Raw genomic sequence first — 21,064 nt, 5'->3', positions numbered from 1 at the left:
TAGATGTTTCCAAATGCAGTAGGTAAATCATTTTATAGGGTCAGTGGAAACCATCAGAAAAGACCCCCACAATCTACAGAATTCCAAAGCACCTTAAACAGAACACCAATCAATTACCGCTGAGGATACATGATAAGCTTTGCGTTAATTTTAAGCTAAACATAGTATGAAAGTTACAGAATTGAAAAGAAACAGCAAAAAATGAGGTTAGGTAGAAAAACGTGGACTCTGGAGCCAGACAAACTTGAGCTCACCTGAGAGGAGGCGTCTCAGTAGCTTAAACTTTAAGTGATTTATTTTATCTGAGACATGGATTCTACATTGAATTTACATTTCTTCTGTGAAATGTAAATAGATAGATAGATAGATAGATAATTTTTAAAAAGGCAAAACCAAAAAAAACCCCAAAAATACCCTATTCTATCTAGCATTATCATAATATTAAATGAATTGTGTATGTAAAATGTCTGGCACATTACACTTGATAATGGTGCCTAATTTATGAGAACAGAAGAGAATATTTGTAGGATCTTTGCAATGTCAGTTCCATTTGAAATTAGTAGCTCTAAAAAAAGGAATACTTTTCCAGACCCATGTCCCAAAGGGCATTTTTTAATATAGTAGGGGGAAAAAAAAAGAATGCTCAAGGCAATAAGAATGCTCTTGGCAACATGGCCTAAGACTTTATATTTGACAGCTAATGTATCATTGGGAAGATCTGTAACCTTGAACCAAGGATACAAACCTACAGTGTAGACACAAAGCAGTGTTTAGATGGAAATGAAATTTCCTTTTTTTGTTTTTTGCCTTCTTAAACAACCCATCACTCATTCTCTCAACAAGACCGGGCACGATTTTATCAGTCATTCTCAGATTTTATTCTTTATTGGAGGAGAGATGGCAGGAGAGATGCCTTTACTAAAGGCATAAGTTGATATAAACATGCCTTTGGAAGCTAATGCTATTTTCAAGATTGGTGTTAGGATGCACATGCCCCATTACATTCTGGGAAAAAGGAAAACTTGTGCCCAGCTGATTCTCTCGGGCAAGTACAATGCAGACGAGGTCCACCATTCTGGGTCCAACATGAAGGACTCTGGGCAGGTTAATCAGAATTTTTTACAGAACCTGTTCAAAAGGAGTTTAATATACTTTGCAATATTTCAAAGAGGAAAAAAAATGGGACCTAAAACTAGCCATTGAATTTATTAGTGAAGTTGAGCATTATACATGTGACATTTATATTTTCTGTGATTTGTATGTTTGTAACATTTGCCCATTTTCCTATTACAGTGTTTATCTTTTCCCATGTTATTTAAGGTTTTAATCTGAGGATATTAATAGGATTGTCAAAGACAAAGCAAATATTTTCCAAGTTTTTTGTTTGCCTTTTCATTTGTTTTTTTAAATTATTGATGTAGACATGCCTTCCACTCTAATGCAGTCAAATCTGCCTTCTCCTTCATGATCTCTTGTATTGGAACATCTCCGTTTCTTCGAACCTTATTTTACAACTATACTTAATGGCATCTAATGTGACAGAAAGGCCTAGGAGGTAAGGATGAAGAGCAGCTATTCCATTAAATAATTAGGACGTCTTTGGTCACTTTTAGAAAGAAATTTCTGTATACTTGTGAGTTTTGACCCAAGATTGCTGGAGTATAAACAGTAAGTACAGACTAATATTACAAGAGCCTTGATGTGAATGTGAATAGACACTATCAACATCCATGGATGGGAAAAATGAAGACCTGAGTTGAAGATACTGACCTTGGTCTTTTACTCTGGCAGATCTGATGCGCCTTCAGAGAGACGGTGTCTGTTCCTCATGATGGCTGTGACCCTTTTGGGTGGTTAACTCTATCCTCAGAAGGAAATTCCATGACCCTATGATAGGTGGTATTTCAGGGGGAAAAAGAGAGGTTATGCATCATGATAATTGTGGTAATACTTGAGCTTGAAAGCTTTGAAGCCTTTGCCCACTTTATTTCATTTTAGCTTCAAGTGTCAAAAAGGGATAGGTAGAGAAGCATCATTATTTCCATTTTACAGAAGAAGGAAATGAATTGCCCAGAGTTTAAGCAACTGATAAAGTCCAGCATGGTACCACTCTGTGAAATACCAGACTATATTCTTATCCTCATATGCACAGATATAGTCTTGTGAGTAAGACAAGATATAAAAGGAACAATTAAGAGCACCCAAGAGAATACACACTAGCATCAGATTAAATGCCACAAAATACTCTAATGCGTGGAACTCATAATAAATGCTGAACAGGTAGCTGAGAAAAGATTATATCCATGTTGCCTGATTATTCGAGAAAAAGTTGATGGAAATATGAGTGTTTCAAATGGGAGTTGGATTTGGACAAGTACATTGAAAGAAAGCATTTTCGACAGGACTGAAAAGAGACCACACTAGCGTAAGAACGGAAGACCTGGACGGAGAATGCGGGAGGCAGGAAGCCGGCCTGCCGGAATAGCCTTGTTAGGAGCAAGATATTCGGCTGGAGAGGTAAAGTCAAAATTTAAAGGGCCTAGAATATCAGGGTGAAACATTTGAAACTGAACCTTTCAGCAACAGAGAAGCACGGAAGATACGTTCAAAGGAGAGGGAAATGGTTAAAGATGCTTTTCTTAGGAAGACTCGTGTGATAAGAACATGCAGAGCAGAGGGAAGCAAACAGTGAGAGAGGCTAGAAAAAAAGAAAAGCAGAGGGGCAAACTCAGAATCACAGGTGCTGAAGAAACGTCTTCCCAAGAGTTCAGTCCCAGAGAGTGGAGATTACCTGATGCCAGTGAAGGGAGACAGGCAAGGAGATATATTTTTCTATCTTTTTTATCCGTATTTTATGTGTACACACACACACACACACACACACACACACACACACACACCACTGTGCTCATGCACCAGGCACGCAAAGGCCCCTTGTTGCCGGCTTCTCTTCCAGGGCCCTGGAGAGGACAGAGCTGAAGCAATTAGTTCAGACTGATAACTAGGCTTGTGAAAGTGGATGAGCCTTCAGATGCAACAGAGGAAGATATTTTTAAAAACCAAAGGCCCAAAGAGGGAGATTCGAGGAGCGCTGGTAGTTAATGGATAGGAGCAATGAACAAAGGCGATTAAGGGAGCAGAGCAGAACGGTAGCTTCCTCTGACAAGTGCACAGCACCTTCTAAAGCACTAGGTGTAAAGCCTCACATGCACTGTCAAGGGTGTGAGCGGTGAAGTTAATGGAGAAAGCAGAGTTATTCTGCCGAAGAGACCCATTTGAAAGTGAAATAGAGGTCAAAACCCCACTCTAACATGGAAATTGGAAACTGCCAGATGTTCCAATGCTGTGGTATAGTTCAAAAAGGGCAGAATTGACGGATTATTAACTGTGCCAGCTGGCATCGTGGAATTTATGTTTTCTTTGTTATGTGAAATGTACAATCATAACAGAAACATTAAAAACCTGAGTAGGTTCAAGGAAGGACATAAAACAATATAAATCAAAGTTTACTGTAATAAATATAGCTAACAGCAGAGGGCTCCCTTCAACGCCTGGCAAATTCTCAAGGCAGACAAGCTCAAGGGAAGGAGTTTTTTTTTATTTTCTGGTAACTTCTACCAGCATTGAACATTTTCATACATATGGGGGAAAAAAAAACCAACTAAATAAATGAACTAAACTAAACTAAGCTAAATGTATTACAAGCATAATTTTTAGAACTTCAGGTCCTAAGATTCCTTTCTTTAAATTTTTTAACTGTATTTTTTTTTGCTAATGAGAAACTATCTGAAGTTATTAATGCAATAATTCAGGGTGGTCTAGTTATAAAATGCCTCAAGATAATACAGTAACAGCAGTTACAACCCAGAATAATAAAATATTTGGTAATTATGATAATGAATCAGTCAATAGGATTTCTTTTAAAATGAATGTAAAGATTTCTAGAATAGTGATACATGCTCCACATGGGAAATAAGTAAAAATAGAAGATAAAAAACAGTAAGCTTAGCCCTCAGATATATCCTTAGTTAACATTTTAGTTTATTTTTTTTCAGTCTCTTTTGTGTATAACTTTGTTTCCATGTTAATATATACAGTCAGATTGATTACTGTATTATGTGTAGAATTTATCATTTTCATCTTGCTTAAATAATCCACATTTTAACAAAACATTTCATAGTCCATTATAAATTCATTTGTATACATAACTCTTAATAATTACATAATACTCAGTAATATGAGTATATATCCTAAGAGGTGCTTAACGAATATAGGTACTTAACCAAATTTAAGCACATTCCAAGTGTTCTTTTTATGTAAGTGTAATATCTTTTCACTTAAAATCATTTTTTTCGTATCATGACTTAACTCCTCAGGCTAGTAGTTTTCAAGATAAAAAAACTTTAAGAAAAACAAGGGAGTATGAAATAAGTAGCCTAGCCAATTTACACATAACTTCTATTTAAGTGGAAATGACACTGTTAAACTACAAAACCTTGGTGTGGCAACAAAAGGACCATTTTTAACCACATTGCTGCCCTTGAAGGACAACTGATAGTGACTCATGGGAAATAGCCCATGAATAGCACAGAAAACATGCAAGGAGACACAAGTAGGGTTTGATTAATGAACATCATAAGCACACTATAGTCATATCTATATCTGTGTGCTTTTATATTGCTTTTAAATTTGTTTATACGTATTTACATTTAACTGGGAAAATGGACATAGTACATTCTGAAGTATAAATATAATTATTCTTTTACTTCATCATATTTTTGTTTTACTATTCAGAATTAATAGAAACAGTAGCCATTATGAAAAAGAGACATCAGATTGTAAAAAATAAATAAATAATAAAAATAAAGAAATGGATGCATCGGGCCATCAAAGAGAGAGAGGGAGCGCGTGTGCTCTATTTAAGCCAGTTAGCACCCCTGACACCAGTGAAAATTCTGGTGCCTGGAGCGAACAGACCAGATGCACAACACCTTCTAACACATGGTGTCTGCAGGGCTCAGCTTTTCCTTTTGCAGAATATTGTGAAGTGTGAGTGGCGCAATGGACTAAGCATAAAAATCTGCAGTCTGAGTCAGATGATGTGGGTTCAAGTTTCTCCCTGATCATTACCAGATGTGTGACTTGGGAGGAGTTAAGTAATCCTTGAAATTCACTTAGGGGTAAAAAAAAAAAAGTGATTTTTATAACCCTCTAATGCATTTCAGACTACCTACCTAATGACACAGACAGCATTTCCATAAAATGGCAATTTTGACCTATAATCCCTACATCCAAACACACAGAATAGAAACCCAGGAGGGCTATACTCTGCAACCAGGGCTCTTTAGCAAATCAGGGCCTGGAAAGAGTGGACATTAGATTAAACACAAGCTGTTTTTAAATCAAATTGAAATCCTGTTTACATTTTTCATAAGATATTTTAGAGATTAAGTATTGGAATCATTTACAAAGCATATTATTGTATGCAGTAGACTATAGTGTAGCCATATTTTCAACCAGTGATTTTTAATTTATGATGATGAAAAATATGGATAAAGTAGGCTTTGTCTCAAAATGTTGTCATTTGATTTGCACACTGTCCTTAGAAAGGATAATGATTTTCCAAAGGCTAGTTTTACTGCTAGCCAGGTACAGCACTCATTTAAATACTGATGTTTTTGTTTAAATACACATGTCTGAGGACTTCCTTGGATTCATCAAGGTACATCGTTAACTATACCATGAGTCAGCAAATTTCAACCCTTCAACTCAGGGGCCAAATCCAGCCTGCTGCCTGTTTCTGTACAGCCCTCAAGCTAAGAATAATTTTTAAATTTTTAATGGTTAGAAAAATCAAAAGAACTCTAATGGTTCATCACACATAGAAATTATATGAAATTCCAAGTTTAGCATCCGTAAAATTTTGAATTTCATCAGAAAATTTGTGGAAATCTGTTTTCTCTCTTGTTACATAAGCACTTACATAATATCCTCAAATTTGCCTCTTGGCCTACAAAGCCTAAAACATTTTGTTTACTATCTGGCTCCATACAGAAAAAGTTTGCCAAACCCTGAACCATGCCAAAACCCAAAACCATTCTTCAGTGTTCCTTGGGCTCTTTATGAATAATTAAAGACTGTGCCCCTTTCATATTAGAAGCAAATAGTCAATAGCAGTGGTTCTCCAAAATTCTGTACTTTGCAATTACCTGGGTAGCTTCAGAAAATATTGATGTTTGTGTCCCAGCCCCAGAGACTGTGACTTAACTGGTCTGGGGTATGCCCTCAGCTTTGAAAGCTTTAAAAAAAAACCATGCGTAGGTGATTCTAATATGGAGTTTAGCAACAACTGATTTGGCACTTTGGCAAATTCAATCCACTCCACTTCACCCGGGCCTTCCCTCCTGCTGATTCCCCAGCACATGGCCCATTGCAGCTGCCCTCAACCCTTCAAACTCCCAAACCTCTTGTTCCTGCTGCCCCATACTCCATTTCTTGTAGCGCAGGAGTCCCTGACCAACTCAACTGAGAAGTTCAAGGCCAATCCACTACCAAGTTTGCCTGTCTTACCTTCTGAACAGAATTCCTTCCTGAAGTTAATTCTCTTCTGTCCTGACCCTTCTAGAGGGAATACACCATGGTGATTTAAAAGAGGTTGCTTGGGGTGCCTGGGTGGCTCGGCCAGCTGAGCATCCGACTTCGGCAGGGGTCATGATCTCACGGTTTGTGGGTTTGAGCCCCGTGTCAGGCTCCGTGCTGACAGCAGAGCCTCCCTGGGATTCTCTCTCTGTCCCTCTCATTCCCTCTCTCTCTCTCTCTCAGAAATAAATAAACAAAAAAGAGAGAGAGAGCTATTGCTTGCATCAGGGCTGAATTTGAGTCCCTAGTCCTTTATTTATAAGCTATGCAAGCTTGAACAAATCGTTTGATCAGTTCAACTATCAGTTTTGTCATTCATAAAGTAGGATTAAGAATAAAACCTACCTCAGTACACCTGTGTGGCTCAGAAGGTTGAGTGTCCACCTTCATGATCTCGTAGGTCATGATCTCGCAGTCTGTGAGCTCCAGCCCTACGTTGTTGGGCTCTGTGCTGACAGCTCAGAGCCTGGAGCCTGCTTCAGATTCTGTCTCTCTCTCTCTCTCTCTCTCTCTGCCCCTCCCCTGCTTGTTCTCTAAAGGAATAAATACATACATAGATAAATACATAAACAAACTTGAAAATTTTTTTTAAAAAAAGAATAAAACCTACCTCATAGGGATCTTTGTGAGAATTCAATGAAATTTGCTTGCTAAAGTGTGGTCCTCAGACTAGCATCATTAGCACCACGTAAGCACTTGTTAGAAATGCCGAATTTCACACTCCACCCAGATCTTCCAAAACAGAATCTGCCTTTTAATGAGATCTGATAGTGATTTGTGTACACATTAAAGTTCGAGAATCACGGTGCTAGGAAGATCTTATTTCACTGTGTGTCCAGGCAGAGTCTCTGCTCAGCCCCTCTACGGCAATACCCAATATATGTGATGTTGCTGGTGCCCTTAAGGGTGTCTTTTTTTATGTACAAGAAGAAATTTCCTTCAGGTAAAAAAAAAAATTGATTTTTCAGCCATGTAAAAAAGAATTTGAAATTAAGAGAGACTAGGGTGGGGGCAAGGGACGGCTAAAAAGTGCAGGGTCACCTTTATACAACTTAGGAAAAGATGCTCCTGCTGAGCATTGAGCATTCATCACCTCACAGGCACACACCTGGTGAGCTGACAGAGTCCTTGTGCAATTTAGAAACACATACTCCCATGGGCTGCTGTTGTCAAGTTTTAGACCACATGGCTCGCCAAATGCGGCAATGGCCCGACCAGTTGTCCTTGGCAACATGTGGCAATAGTTTGAAGGTGAGTTTACATGAGGTCCCGAAGTAGTGTGTGGTCCACTGGAATGAAAAGAATGAAAAACGCAAGGGTGGATCCAAAAGAAAATGCCAAAATGACAGAGGGCAATGGAGAAGAGGTAGGGTAGAAAATGGACCTGGGGTTATTAAGGAAGACTTCTGGAAAGAGGTAGGATTTGACACAAATCTCAAGGATCTATGTAACTGAGATGTGAGGGGGAGGTGGAATCACATATTAAATATGTTACAAACAGTACTGGACTGTGAGAGAGACTATATTTTGAGACTGGCAGGATGAACCGTGGACAAGAAGGCAAATGGGGGTATTGAAAAGCCTAAACTCATTAGACTATAAATATGAAACCATTTTATTTTCTTCCAATAACTGTCCCCATCTATGCTAGACCGACCCCTCCACCCCCGCCACACACACACACACACACACACACACACATCTTAGCCCTAGTCCATGGGTTTATTTGGTTAAGTCTTAATGTTACATCTAATTCATCATGTTCTTCTCCCTTCCCCCAGCCAGGGGCACGGTCTTTATCAGTTTCCCTCTTTCTCCTCTTTCCAGAACTATCTCCTCTAGAGGTGGAGCAGGGCAGAGTAAGGCTGCATACCTCCCTGCTTACCTGTGGTTCCAACGTGCTTCATGCTCTCCAGTATGCCCCCTCCAACCCACAACTCTGGGCACTGGAAGTTCCTAATTAATTTTGTCCACATCTTTGGCTGACCCCAGCTCGCATTGTCATGTCACATGCTTTTGTCCTTCACTGTGGGATTCCTCTAGAGACAGTTATCCCCAAACTCAGTCTAACTTTCTTGGTCAGTTCCCAGGCTTGCAACAAGTACATGTGGAACCATCTCAGTTTATCTTGGAAAGGGGCGCGTGTCAACTGGGGCAGTGATAAGAAATCTTATGACATCTCCACCTGACATTCCCCTCCCCAACATGCAAGTGCACGTACATCACCTCTATAAACGCCCTACCTACACACCTGACAGCTCAGAGGTAGTTCATCACCTCTGCTATATAAGCAGATATTCAACCAGGGAATAAAGCGTCAGTCTGCCTTTCCTGAGAAACTCCCAAGTTTATGAACGATTCTCTTGGACCTCCCTCTCTTTCCTTCAATGGAGGAGATGAAGAGAGAACGTGAACACTTTGTTCCTTCAAAAGACTCCTCTTCTCGGTTGTTGTTGTTGTTGTTGTTTTTAAATATCAGGAGGAGGTGAAAGACAATGGAGTAGTAACCCCAGGTCTGCTGGATAATCCTTATCAAGCCCTGCAAAGAGATAGCAGGTCTCAGTAGCTGTGGTTCCTGGGGCTTAGAATTTGGGGTACATATTCCCAGCTTTGAGTCTTTGATGGTTCTGGGACAACACGAAAAATCTCACTCAGCCCCTGATGTTGCACTGTTACAAGATAAAGAAATTAATTCTCAGAGAAGGGCAGATGTTTTCCCAATATTAAATAAAAGGTGAGATTTAAATACCAACATCATACTTCTTCCACTGGTTCTTGATAAATGCAACTTACCTATCCATAACCCAAAAGCTTTTGAGCTAGAAGACTCCAGGAAAATAGGAGGGAATAGGCACATTCTGTAAGCACAGTAAGCAGTCTCTCCCAGTAGCTATGATTATGCACCTTTTACAAATTTATATGATTAATCATAGTGCTGAAGGCTGAGCCTAACTCACTCATCAGTTACAAGCATCTCAGTGTATTATGTTGGTTTAAGAATCATCGACTGTATATATTACCCCACAGATTTTGACTTGTTGAAGACTGAGGTAAATACCAAAGGGTATTAACATACCCAGCTAGTAAATGAGGAAGGGCTTCCCTTGAGAACACTGTTTCACCTACACTGAGACATTCCAATCTATAGCCATGGACAGCTATGCTCAAGCCAGCTTCCCGTGCCTTCAGAAAGGTCAAGCTGGAGATCATCTTAACTAAACATTTATTTTTAAGTTAGGCCAGGTCTATACAAGCAGAGAGAGAGAATATTCCCCCCTTATCTAAAGTACTTGGTTCTTCTCCAGGGAGCAAACCAAGATCATCTGCAGACATGTTTAGAGGTAGGACACTGGGCATTTACTTAAAACTTCAAGTTACTGAATATTTATGTAATCTTTTCTTCTACTGGGGATTAGAAGGTTTGCCTGTATGGAAACACTATTCTGAGAAAGCTGATGTAAGACGGCACTTAGTCAGATGAAGGCATTTTAGAATCCATTCAAATCAAACGTTACTTCAGCAAACAAGTATTTACTGAGCACCTGCTCTGTGCTGAGCACTGCTATAGTTCTTTACTCAGTACAAGTTCTCTGCGAGCCAGATATTTTCTTTCCGTTTTTTTCTAAAGGCACAATGTAGAGATATTCTGTACAGAGAGATTTAATGTAGAGAAATTCTTGACTCCTTGTCCACGCCTGTGATTGCACTGATCCGTGCTGCCTATGATCAAGATCTTTGGTGCTTTCTGGTTAGAAAGACTGCTTTTTCTTTATGGACGTAACTCCCTTTGAGTTGGCAACAGCTGGGAAATCTTTGCTCGCTTCACTTAATTGAGCTGTCAGCTGGGATCCCAGTCCAGATTTTTTTTGAAGAAGGAAGAGAGAGGGCGCCTGGGTGGCTCAGTCGGTTAAGCGTCTGACTTCAGCTCAGGTCACGATCTCGCGGTCCGTGAGTTTGAGCCCCATGTCAGGCTCTGGGCTGATGGCTCAGAGCCTGGAGCCTGCTTCCGATTCTGTGTCTCCCTCTCTCTCTGCCCCTCCCCCGTTCATGCTCTGTCTCTCTGTCTCAAAAATAAATAAACGTTAAAAAAAAATTAAAAAAAAGAAGGAAGAGAGGGAGAAGGAAAGAAGAGAAGGGAGCAAGAGAGGAAGGGAGGCAGACAAGATACAGTTAATTCTAGCCCCTAAGATTGTAGTCTTCATTCGTGGCTTTTTGAAGGGGAATTAACATGCCATTCTCCCGATATTCAATTTTGTGGGGAAGGAGTTCTAGGGAAATGTTCAAGAATTACTGTTCAAGTGTCATTATTAATTATGTCACCATCATTCGATGATGCATCCCCCATTTATATGTGTATCTTCTTCCCCTTGATAAGAGGTGATCAGCACATGGTTGAATTAAAGAAAAAAATAAATGTCTGAAGGCAACCTGAGTGTTTAAGTGCCTGCCCACAGGACTTAAATAATCCATGACACCTGGTGAAAGGACACAAGGCCACCAAGAAAAGACTCCACAGAGGGGTGGAGCCATCCAGACACAATGTTATGGGCAGGGATAACCTGCAGATTTATAACATTTAAAACATGAAGCAGAAACTGTAGAAGTTACTGCACCTAGAAGAGCTTTCTTATGACCTGGAATAATAGAAATTTAACTAAGTTTCTTTTACAAGTCTCTCGGTCTTATTTAATACAAAGAACCAAGCAATCCATTATCTTATTAGAAAAGATCAAAATAACAATGCAGGAAATAGAAGTGAGAAGACAGCAACAAAGGAGAAATAGAGGTGAGAGGAAGGGAGGGGAGGGAGGAAATGTGGGGAAGAGAGAGAGAGAGAGAGACTAATTTCTTCCTTTAGAGCTAACCTGGGAGTTTAGAGCCATGAAATAAAGCACCTGCCTCTACTTGAAAGATAGCATTGTGTTCGCACTAATGCCCCATATAAGACATCAGTTTTCAGCTAATGCCACTGAGACAGGATGAAGAGCTTCCAATAGTTTGGAAGCAGCATGCAGTCTGCCCAGTTTATTTCAGAAATAAAAAAAAGAATGAAGTAACACAGCAAAATGTATGTTCCCCCTTGGTCCACTGAAACATCAAACTCCAGGGTGAGATTAATGTAGTATCATTCCCTCAAGCATTTTGTTTTCAAATATGTGCTTGCCGGCTTCAGGAAAACTGATACTTAGGAGAAAATGGAATCGTACATAATCCAAGCAATGGACATTGTTCTGATATCTGTGTCTGGCTTTAAAATATTTCAAGTCCAAAGACAATGGGCTTCAAAGTGACCAGCAGAGGGGTACACCCATCTTCCCTCCAGTGGAACACAGGAGAAATGGGAAGGAGAGGCCAGCAGCCTGCTTTGGTGGCAAGATAAAGAGAAAGCTGAGTCTGGGTTGAGAGGAAATTGTGCTCCCTTCTGACAGTGGGTCAAAAGTCTGTAGAACTCAGCTCAGATGTAGAACATATAGCGGTAAGGCAGACACTACCTGAGGTGACCTCCAGTGAGTCACAATCTATACACCCACCTCCCATTGAATGTGGGTAGAACCTGTGATTTGCTTCTCGCTGACAGAATATGGCAAAGGTGATTAGATGGCAATTCTCCTGATGATGCGACTTTGTGTGGCAAAGCGTTGGAATGTCACTCCCTGGATTAAGCAAAGATGATGGGATAGTCCCGCCCCCATCATTACATTCATTACATCATGTAAGACTCTCTTTGCAAACGGGATAGAGAGAGTTAACTTATGTTTTTGTTGGGTTTTTTTTTTTTTTGAGGTTTCAGTATTTTATTCAAGTTTTACTTGAAGTGATGAGAATTACAGCATTTGGGTTTTTTTTTTTTTAATTTTTTAATGTTTATGTATTTTTGAAAGAGAGATAGAACACAAGTGGGGGAGGGACAGAGAGAGAGAGGGAGACACAGAATCTGAAGCAGGCTGCAGGCTCTGAACTGTCAGCACAGAGCCCGACACGGGGCTTGAACCCATGAGCTGCGAGATCATGGCCTGAGCCAAAGTCGGATGCTTAACCAAGTGAACCACCCAGGAGCCCCCAACTACAGCATTTGAAGGGGAGAATCTAATTCCACACAAAATGGAAGACTCTAAAACGTACCCATTAGGGGCGCCTGGGTGGCTCAGTCGGTTGGGCGTCCAACTTCGGCTCAGGTCATGATCTCGCGGTCCGTGAGTTCGAGCCCCACGTCCGGCTCTGTGCTGACAGCTCAGAGCCTGGAGCCTGTTTCGGATTCTGTGTCTCCCTCTCTCTCTGACCTTCCCCCATTTATGCTCTGTCTCTCTCTGTCTCAAAAATGAATAAACGTTAAAAAAAAAAATTTAAAATGTACCCATTAAACTGCTAAAAAAAAAAAAATAGAGTAAACTGCCATGCTGTCAAAGGTCCTTTGAGAGAGACATAAAACAAACAACTCAAATAGTCTCTGGGAGCTAAAAGAAGCCCCTGGCTGACAGCCAGCCAGGAAACAGGGACCTCAGTCTTAACAACCACCGAATTCTGAATTCTGAATTCTGCCAACAATCACATGAGCTTGGAAGAGGACCCCAAGCTTCAGGTCAGCCCACCTGACACCTTATCTGGAAACTTATGCGACCCCGAGCAGAGGACCCAGACCCCTGACCCAGGAGTCTGAGATAATGAAGGTGTGTTGTTTTAAGCCACCAAGTTTCTGGTGATTTTTAATGCAGCAATAGAAAACTAATATAATATCAGCAAGGATCCCGCCCAGGGTGCAAAGGGACCCCAACAACTGGAGTCTGTGGGGTGAGCATCTAAAACCAGAAGCTGATTGATGGTCGGCAGTGGTCTGCCAAAGTACAAGGTCACAGTAGAGGTATCCGATGATGATGGGAGTCTCTGAGGAACTCGCAGATCGTGAGAGGAGAGTGAACAATCTGACAGGTCTAGAGAGCTCAAAATCCCTGAGAGCCAGGGAGAACTCCCCATTCCCTAACCCAGTAGGGTGTTAGCAAAACAGCTACCCAGAGAGGGAAAGGCTTGATTTATAGCATTTGCCCATTTCTGTGGTGTAGAGACTCTCACCATGACCGGATTCAAGCTACCAACAGTTTAACAGCTTACTCACAATTTTCCTGATCTCTAATAATCAGCTGTTGGGAGCCAGTGTTTAACACAGCAGGTCTCCTGTATTTCCTCCACCTTGGAGGGAGAATCAGCCAGCCTGGGGGGAAGTGGGGAGAGCGGAAGCCTGACCTTCAACAATAGGTTCCCAGTCAGTCGGGAGGGGGTGAAGAGACTTAACCCTGAATGGCGAAGGAAGCGTTGATTCATACCAGTTAGACTGGCTCCAGAAGTTGAGACCCAACCTAAGGTAACGTTGAATTGCGCATTATACGAGGGTGAGTAAAGGTCATGGTCTGCCCAGATTTTCAAACACACACTCACACAGGTGCATGCACACATGCACACACACATACACACATGTTACTAACAAGATAAATTAAACTTCTCTGTAGGTTTAACTATCCAAGACAGAAATAAAAGTTGCAGAGTTACCATTTTCTTTCTTCTTTTTAAAACAATTTCTTAACATTCCCCTCTTTTCTCAAAATGCCTTTATAAGTGAGGGGACTCTTAAATCCCAACATTAGACACATGAATGACTAAATGACTGAGGTCAATCTCCTAATGTGTTTCTCTGTTTAGAAGTGCTAGGCCATCTCAGGAAGCCCCCTGCTAAAAGGCAGCTTGTCCGGCTAAGGTGTGCACACGGGTGTACCGCTGTGAGGCATCTCAGGAGACAGAAGCCAGGGGAAAGAACCCTCAGATTTTAAAGGCAGTGAGAATTAAGCGGCTTTGCCTACCTAAATGGAACTGACAGCCAAATGGGAAGAGACAATGGGGCTAAACATGAATGCTTGCTTCAGGGTAGAAAGAGGAAAGACACTTTAACCTTGGGTGGAACCAGAACTCCGGGGTCAAGGTGAATCTGTCTGCACTGTTTCCATGGGATTTCCACTCGTAAGTTCTCTGGTGAGTCATCTGAGAGCAGGTTGAGCAGTTGCCATGGGGTACCTTCCTTTTAGAACATGTTCTAAGGGAGCGAAGCCTTGGAATTTTCATCCATGTGTATCAAGTTCTGGAAGGATATCACTTTGAGTTCTACATCACACATCAAGACGTGGGCTGTCCGTGGCAACTGTTCTTTGTACACATTATTAGAGCACGTACCAAACCGAATTCTTGCCTCTGTTCATTCCATTCAAGTGAGACTCTGACAAATCAACACGGCCTAATAGAAGGAGCTCAAAATAATGAGTGTCTTTGACATGTTTATATCTTCATAGAAGTTTTGGACTATCCTTGCTCTCATCTCCTGACCTTAATTCTCACTTGACCGAGAAAAAAAAAAGAAGCAATTAGAAGAAAATTTCCACGGGCTTCTACCAAAATATCTACCCACTTTCTCTGCACTCCCAACTCTTCCGTGGATGACATTTCCATTCCAAGTGTCAGCCCCTGTCTACTAGATCCCATCCCTCTTGTCTAACCAAAATGTCTACCCACCAATTCTGCAATTTCCTACACCATGAATTTTTCACTGCCTGTTGGATCATGTCTTTCAGGATTCAAACTCTGCCATGATTTGTCCCATCTTAAGAAGAAAAAAAAAAAAGCACCTGTTTTGACCCCACTTTCCCTATCAACGCTCTTCTCTTCACTCCCCCGGCAGCAAAGTGCTTGGTTGGCTCTCTCGTTTCTTTTCTCCATTCTGTCTTGAATCCACTCAATTGGGTTTTTGCCCTCACTCCGCCACTGAGATGGTTCTTGACAAAGGTATCAGCCATTTCCATGTTATTAGACCCAATGGCCAGTTCTCACTGATCACCCCACTTGCCTGTCAGCTCAGCATGTGACAAGGTAGGTCACTCACTCCTTAACACAGTTTCTTTATCCTGGTTTCCAAGATGGTACACTCCCAGTGCACCACTGGTCACTCCTTCCTAGTCTCCTTGGTTACTTCTGCCACTCCTCCCTGAAGACTTAGTGTTAGAGAGTCCCAAGCTCAGTCCTTGGCCTCTTTCCTTCTTCATCTGTCCCTACTCCCTTAGGACCTCCCCAAGTCCTGTGACTACCTTACCATTTATACGCTGATGGTTCCCAAATGTAGATCCCCAAAGCAGACCACTCTTCCAAATTCTAGACTCCCGAAGTCAACTGCCTCCTGCGTATCTTCACTAGGATGTCTGACCTCTCAAATGTAACAGATCCCAAACTGAAGTCCTGACCTTCTCCCCAAACCTTCTCCACCTACAGCCTCCTCCCTATTTGGAGGTAGAAACTCCATGCTTCTATTCATTCAAGCCAAAAACCCTGGAGTCATCCTTGACTCTACTTGCCCTGACATCCCCCATACAACCAGTCAGAAGATCATGCTGGCTTTACCCTCAGAATATGTCAAGACTCTGATCACTTCTCTCTACCTGCACTGCTTCCAGAATAGCCCAGTCCCTGTTCTCTCTCATCTGAATCACAATAATGGCTTCCTAAACAGTCTCCTGGCATCCATTATTGCCAATTAGAGTCCTTTGCCACATAACGGCCAGAGTAATTAGTCTGAAACATAAGCTCTGCTATTCCTCTGCTTATAGCCGTGTGGTTCTTAGCATTTTCCTGCAAGACAGTTGCTTCAGGGGAGGCCACAGGGCTGGTTCTTCAGCCTAAGGGAGACTAGCTTTCTCAATTAGAGAGGAAAAGCTCCTTTTACTGGCAAAGTAAGCAGAATTTAGAGCCCCAATTTCTTGGGGCGCCCAGGTGGCTCAGTCGGTTAAGTGTCCGACTTCAGCTCAGGTCATGATCTCACACTCCATGAGTTCAAGCCCCTCATCAGGCTCTGTGCTGACAGCTCAGAGTCTGGAGCCTGCTTCAGATTCTGTGTCTCCCTCTCTCTCTGCCGCTCCCCTGCTCATGCTCTGTCTCTCTGTGTCTCAAAAATAAATAAAAACATTAAAAAAAAATTTAGAGCCCCAATTTCTTTGGTTAGATTAGATCCACCTGCGTGGATTTGTCAGGGATTTTCCTCTAACTTCCCAGTCAATGCCAGAACCTCAATATAAGAGGTTGCAAGAAGATTTGAGTTCTGTTTACTATTTCTAGATAGCATATGGACTATGTCACACATGTTTCAATATACAGTGTTTTTCTTGTCATTAATTCTTTCCTAGTTTGTAACTGGGGTTGATATACTTGTTAGAGTTTTTTGAAAGGGTGCTTTTAAATTTCTAAATGCATATATACATTTTGAAAAACAGTCTTCTTGTTAATGCCTGCTTTTTTTTTTTGCACTGTTGTGAGATAATACGTTATGTATGGGTTTCTTCTTTCTTGAATGTATTAAGATTTAATTTGTGATCTAATGCACGAACATCGTTTATAACTGTTTCCTGTGTGTTTAAAAAGCAAATGCTTTTAGCACTGGTAATACATTAATTTGGCTTCGCAAATACCCTCTAGCCTTCCATATTCTGTGTTGACTTGATCTATCAACTTCTGATGAAGGTATACATGTCAAGGTTTATACTTATAAACCTGTAAAAACAAAACAAAGCAAAAGGGAGAGAAAACCCTGTAGTGGCTTCCATCTCCCACAGAGAGAAACTATGTCCTTACGTGGCTGCAAAGCCCCCACTGCCCTTTTCCCTGTCCTTCCCCTCGTGTCTGGCTGTTCATGTTATTTGTGCCAGAAGCCTCCTTGTGGCTCCCCAAACATGGCCTTTGCTCTATTTTCTCTACTTTGAAAGTTCTTTTTCAGGATCCACTTGGCTAATTCCCTCACTTGCTTTGAATCTTTGCTCAGATCTCACCTTTTTGATGAGAGCTTCCCTGTCACCCTATTTTTTCTATTTTTTCTTTTTTTTTTATTTTTGAGAGAGAGAAAGTCCAAGCAAGGGAGGGGCAGAGAGAGAGAGAGAGAGAGAGAGAGACAGACAGACAGAGAATCTGAAGCCAGCTCCGTGCTGATGGTAGCCAGCCCTATGTGGGCTCGAACTCACAAACCATGAGAATGGTCAGGACCTGAGCCGAAGTCTGAACCTTACCGACTGAGCCACCCAGGCACCGCCCACCTCCACCACCATCACCCTATTTAATGGACAATTGTGCCCCACCCCCAGTTACCAGTTTCAACTCCCCTCACCCTGCTCAATTTTTTTTCCCATCACATTTATATCACTCTCTAACATACTATGTGATTTCTTATTTTGTTTATTCTTTGATGTCTATCTTCCCTACTTGAAAATAAACCCTGGGACACCTGGGTGGCTCAGTCAGTTAAGCGTCTGACTCTTAATTTTGGCCCAGATCATGATCTCACAGTTCATGAGATTAAGCCCTGCATCGGGCGTATTCCTACAACCGTGCCTGGCACATAGTAAAGCTTTGCCAACATTTGACGAATGAACGACCTATCCTTAGACTGAGGCTTCCATTTTGATCATCCTTTCAGGGAATGTTCATTGCATTCTAAGACTTTTCTCAACTCTCTGTTGGGAAAAAGAAATATCTACATTAACAATAGCTCTTGTTATGAGATAAGATCACGGTGCATCTATTTTTTCACTATTTGATTTACAAGGGTAATTTAGTTAATATAAAAGTATGCTATTATTTCTCAAAAGTATACCCCCATGGTCAGTGTCTCTTCATTATTTTTGGCTCGCTGTCCTCATTTCCTCATTGAGAATCCCCAGGAAAATATATGTACATATATTTTCCTTCAATTTCAAAGAGTCCCAGGAACCCCCACACTTCTTCATGAATCTCTGGGTATTCATGGATTTCAGTGAGAGGCTTCATGCACACATACTCTCACAAAGGCATGTACATACACTTGAAATTGAATTTACATGGCCTTTCTGGATTTAATATTGTTACAAACCTTTTTTTTTTTTAACGAGTATTTTGTTTTTAACTTTCCCCTACATCTTACCAAGTCGGTTTGGTTTTGTCGTTCTTGTTGTTGTTTGGTTACGATTGTTTCTGTTTATTGAAATAACTTTATTTTTTAAATTTTTTTAATGTTTATTTATTCTTGAGAGAGAGAGAGACCGACAGAATGCAAGTGGGGAGAGACGGAGAGAGTGGGAGACACAGAAGCAGAAGCAGGCTCCAGGCTCCGAGCTGTCAGCACAGAGCCCAACACGGGGCTCGAACTCACAAACTGCAAGATCATGACCTGAGCCGAAGTCAGAGGCTTAATCGACTGAGCCACCCAGGCGCCCCTACTGAAATAACTTTAAAGTGTTTCAATTTCACAAAAAGCTTGTAAGTATAAGACAGCCATATGAAAATCCTGCTGGAAATCTATCGTGTGTAAATTTTCACTTCAAAGTAAATGGAATGCAAAATGAAGATGTGAAAATAATTCCTGGGTCCATAAATATTTTTTAAGCTTATTTATTTATTTTGAGAGAAAGAGAGCATGGGGAAGGGGCAAAGAGAGAGAATCCCATGCAGACCCCACACTACCAGCAGGAGGCCTGATGTGGGGCTTGAACCTATGAACCATGAGATCATGACCTAAGCTGAAGTCAGATGCTTAACCAACTGAGCCACCCAGGCACCCCCTGGGTCTGTAAATATTTAATAGGCTTTTGGGCCTATGGTTGTCAAGTGGCAAATTTATAATACACGGTAATTAAAGATAAAATACACAGATTTCATGGACTTCTCTGAGTGAAAAGTTATTCAATTTACTAATTGTATTCCTTATACTCACAATCGTGTATATCTTATTAATTAGTATATTCTTTTTTGGCTTTTTTAATGTTATTCGTTTTTGAGAGAGATGGGGGAAGCGTGTGTGTGCAAGCAGGGGAGGGCAGAGAGAAAGGGAGAGAGAGAATCCCAAGCAGGATCCATTCTGTCATCACAGAGCCCAACACGGGGCTTGATCTCACAAACTATGAGATCCTGACCTGAGCCGAAATCCAGAGTCGGGTGCTCAACCAAGTGAAGCACCCAGGTGTCCCAGTATATTCTTAATTTTAATTGTAAAAAACAGTTCTGGCTATAGCCTCTGAGCAATTGTTTACTACAAAAAATTTTAAAGTCTTTGTAGGGGCCATGTCATTGGCCGCTCTGTTTGTCCTGCAGACAAGTGGTTTTGCAACCCCTGGAGTGTATGAGAATCTCCTGTGCCACTTTACAGTTATGGAGCTTTCCTGGTTCAAGGACAGTCCTATTGAATCAGAATCCCCCAGGTGGAGCCCAGGCATGTAAGTTTCAAAAACTTCCAAGGAGATTTTTTTAAGACAAGCCCTGCATAAGCAGTGGGAACCCATGTTTTTTCTTTTCCTTTTTTTTTTTTTAGGTTTTATTTTGGATTAATATTTGATTTATACAAAAGTTATTAAGTTAGTATAGAGTTCCCATATACCCCTCACCCAAATTCCCCTAATCTTAACAGTTTCCATATCCATGGAACATTTGTCCAAACTAGGAAATTAACATTGATACATTACCATTCATTAAACTACAGACTTCGTTCCAATTTCATGCGCTTTTTTCCACTCATGTCCTTTTTCTGTCCCAAGGCCCAATCCAGGGTGCCACACCATGTTTAATTATTGTGTCCCCTAGTCTCCTCTAATCTGTGAAAGTTTCTTAGTCTTTCTTGTTTTTTATGACTTTGACACTTTCAAGGAGCACTGGTCAGGTATTTTGCGGAACGTACCCTCCCTCAATTTCGGCTTGCCTGATATTTTCTCACGATTTGGGGAAGAATTCTTCAGAGGTGACATTCCCCATTCATCACATCATATCAGGGGACATGATGTCAAAATTGCTTATCACTAGTGATGTGTCAAGCCTACTCACATGGTTAAGGGGCTGTCTGTCAGGGTTCTCCATGAAGCAGGGACAATTTTTCCCCTTTTCTAATAAACTGTCATGTTCCTGAAATAACTTTAGAGTGTTCCCGTTTCACAAGAAGCTGGCAAGTCATGACAATTCATTAGAAGAGAGTTGCTAAGTCTAGCCTGCACGGAAGGAGAGGTGGATTATGCTCCAGCCCCCGAGACGGAAGCAGCATCTACATATATTATCTGGAATCCTTCTTTAAGAAAGATCTGCCTCTTCTCCCTTATTTATTTACTCAATCAGTTATTTATATTAGGATGGAGCCAAGTTTTGTTTTGTTTTGTTTTGTTTTGTTTTGTTTTGTTTTTCAGGTCATATGCAATTCTAATGTTTTTTATTTCTCAAATTGTTTCACCTCTGGCCATTTCAAGCTCTTTCAAGTTGGCTCCCATGTCCTTTGGACATGCTTCATCTTTTTTTTAACAAATGCATTTCCTTTCATTGTGGCACCACAAGTGCCCCAGGCTCACCTTGGATTTTCCCTGACCCAGGACTGAAATCAGACATTTCTCCAAGGAGA

General features: G+C 41.1%; 1 protein-coding gene across 5 annotated transcripts in view; it reads right to left on the bottom strand.

Annotated features, from left to right (window-relative positions):
• Positions 1 to 7,022, bottom strand: part of RFPL4B (ret finger protein like 4B) — a 38,863-nt gene extending 31,841 nt beyond the window's left edge. For all 5 annotated transcript variants that reach the window (XM_042987030.1, XM_042987029.1, XM_042987031.1 and 2 more), the window contains exons 1-2: positions 6,985 to 7,022; positions 1,771 to 1,887 (exon numbers count right to left, since the gene is read on the bottom strand). The gene's annotated coding sequence lies outside the window, so the exon portion shown is untranslated. The remainder of the gene's footprint in view (positions 1 to 1,770; positions 1,888 to 6,984) is intronic.
• Positions 7,023 to 21,064: the final 14,042 nt, after the last annotated feature.

Source organism: Panthera tigris, chromosome B2 (assembly GCF_018350195.1).
Source record: "Panthera tigris isolate Pti1 chromosome B2, P.tigris_Pti1_mat1.1, whole genome shotgun sequence".
Lineage (NCBI taxonomy): Eukaryota > Metazoa > Chordata > Mammalia > Carnivora > Felidae > Panthera > Panthera tigris.
This window is presented reverse-complemented; position numbering and strand designations above follow the sequence as displayed.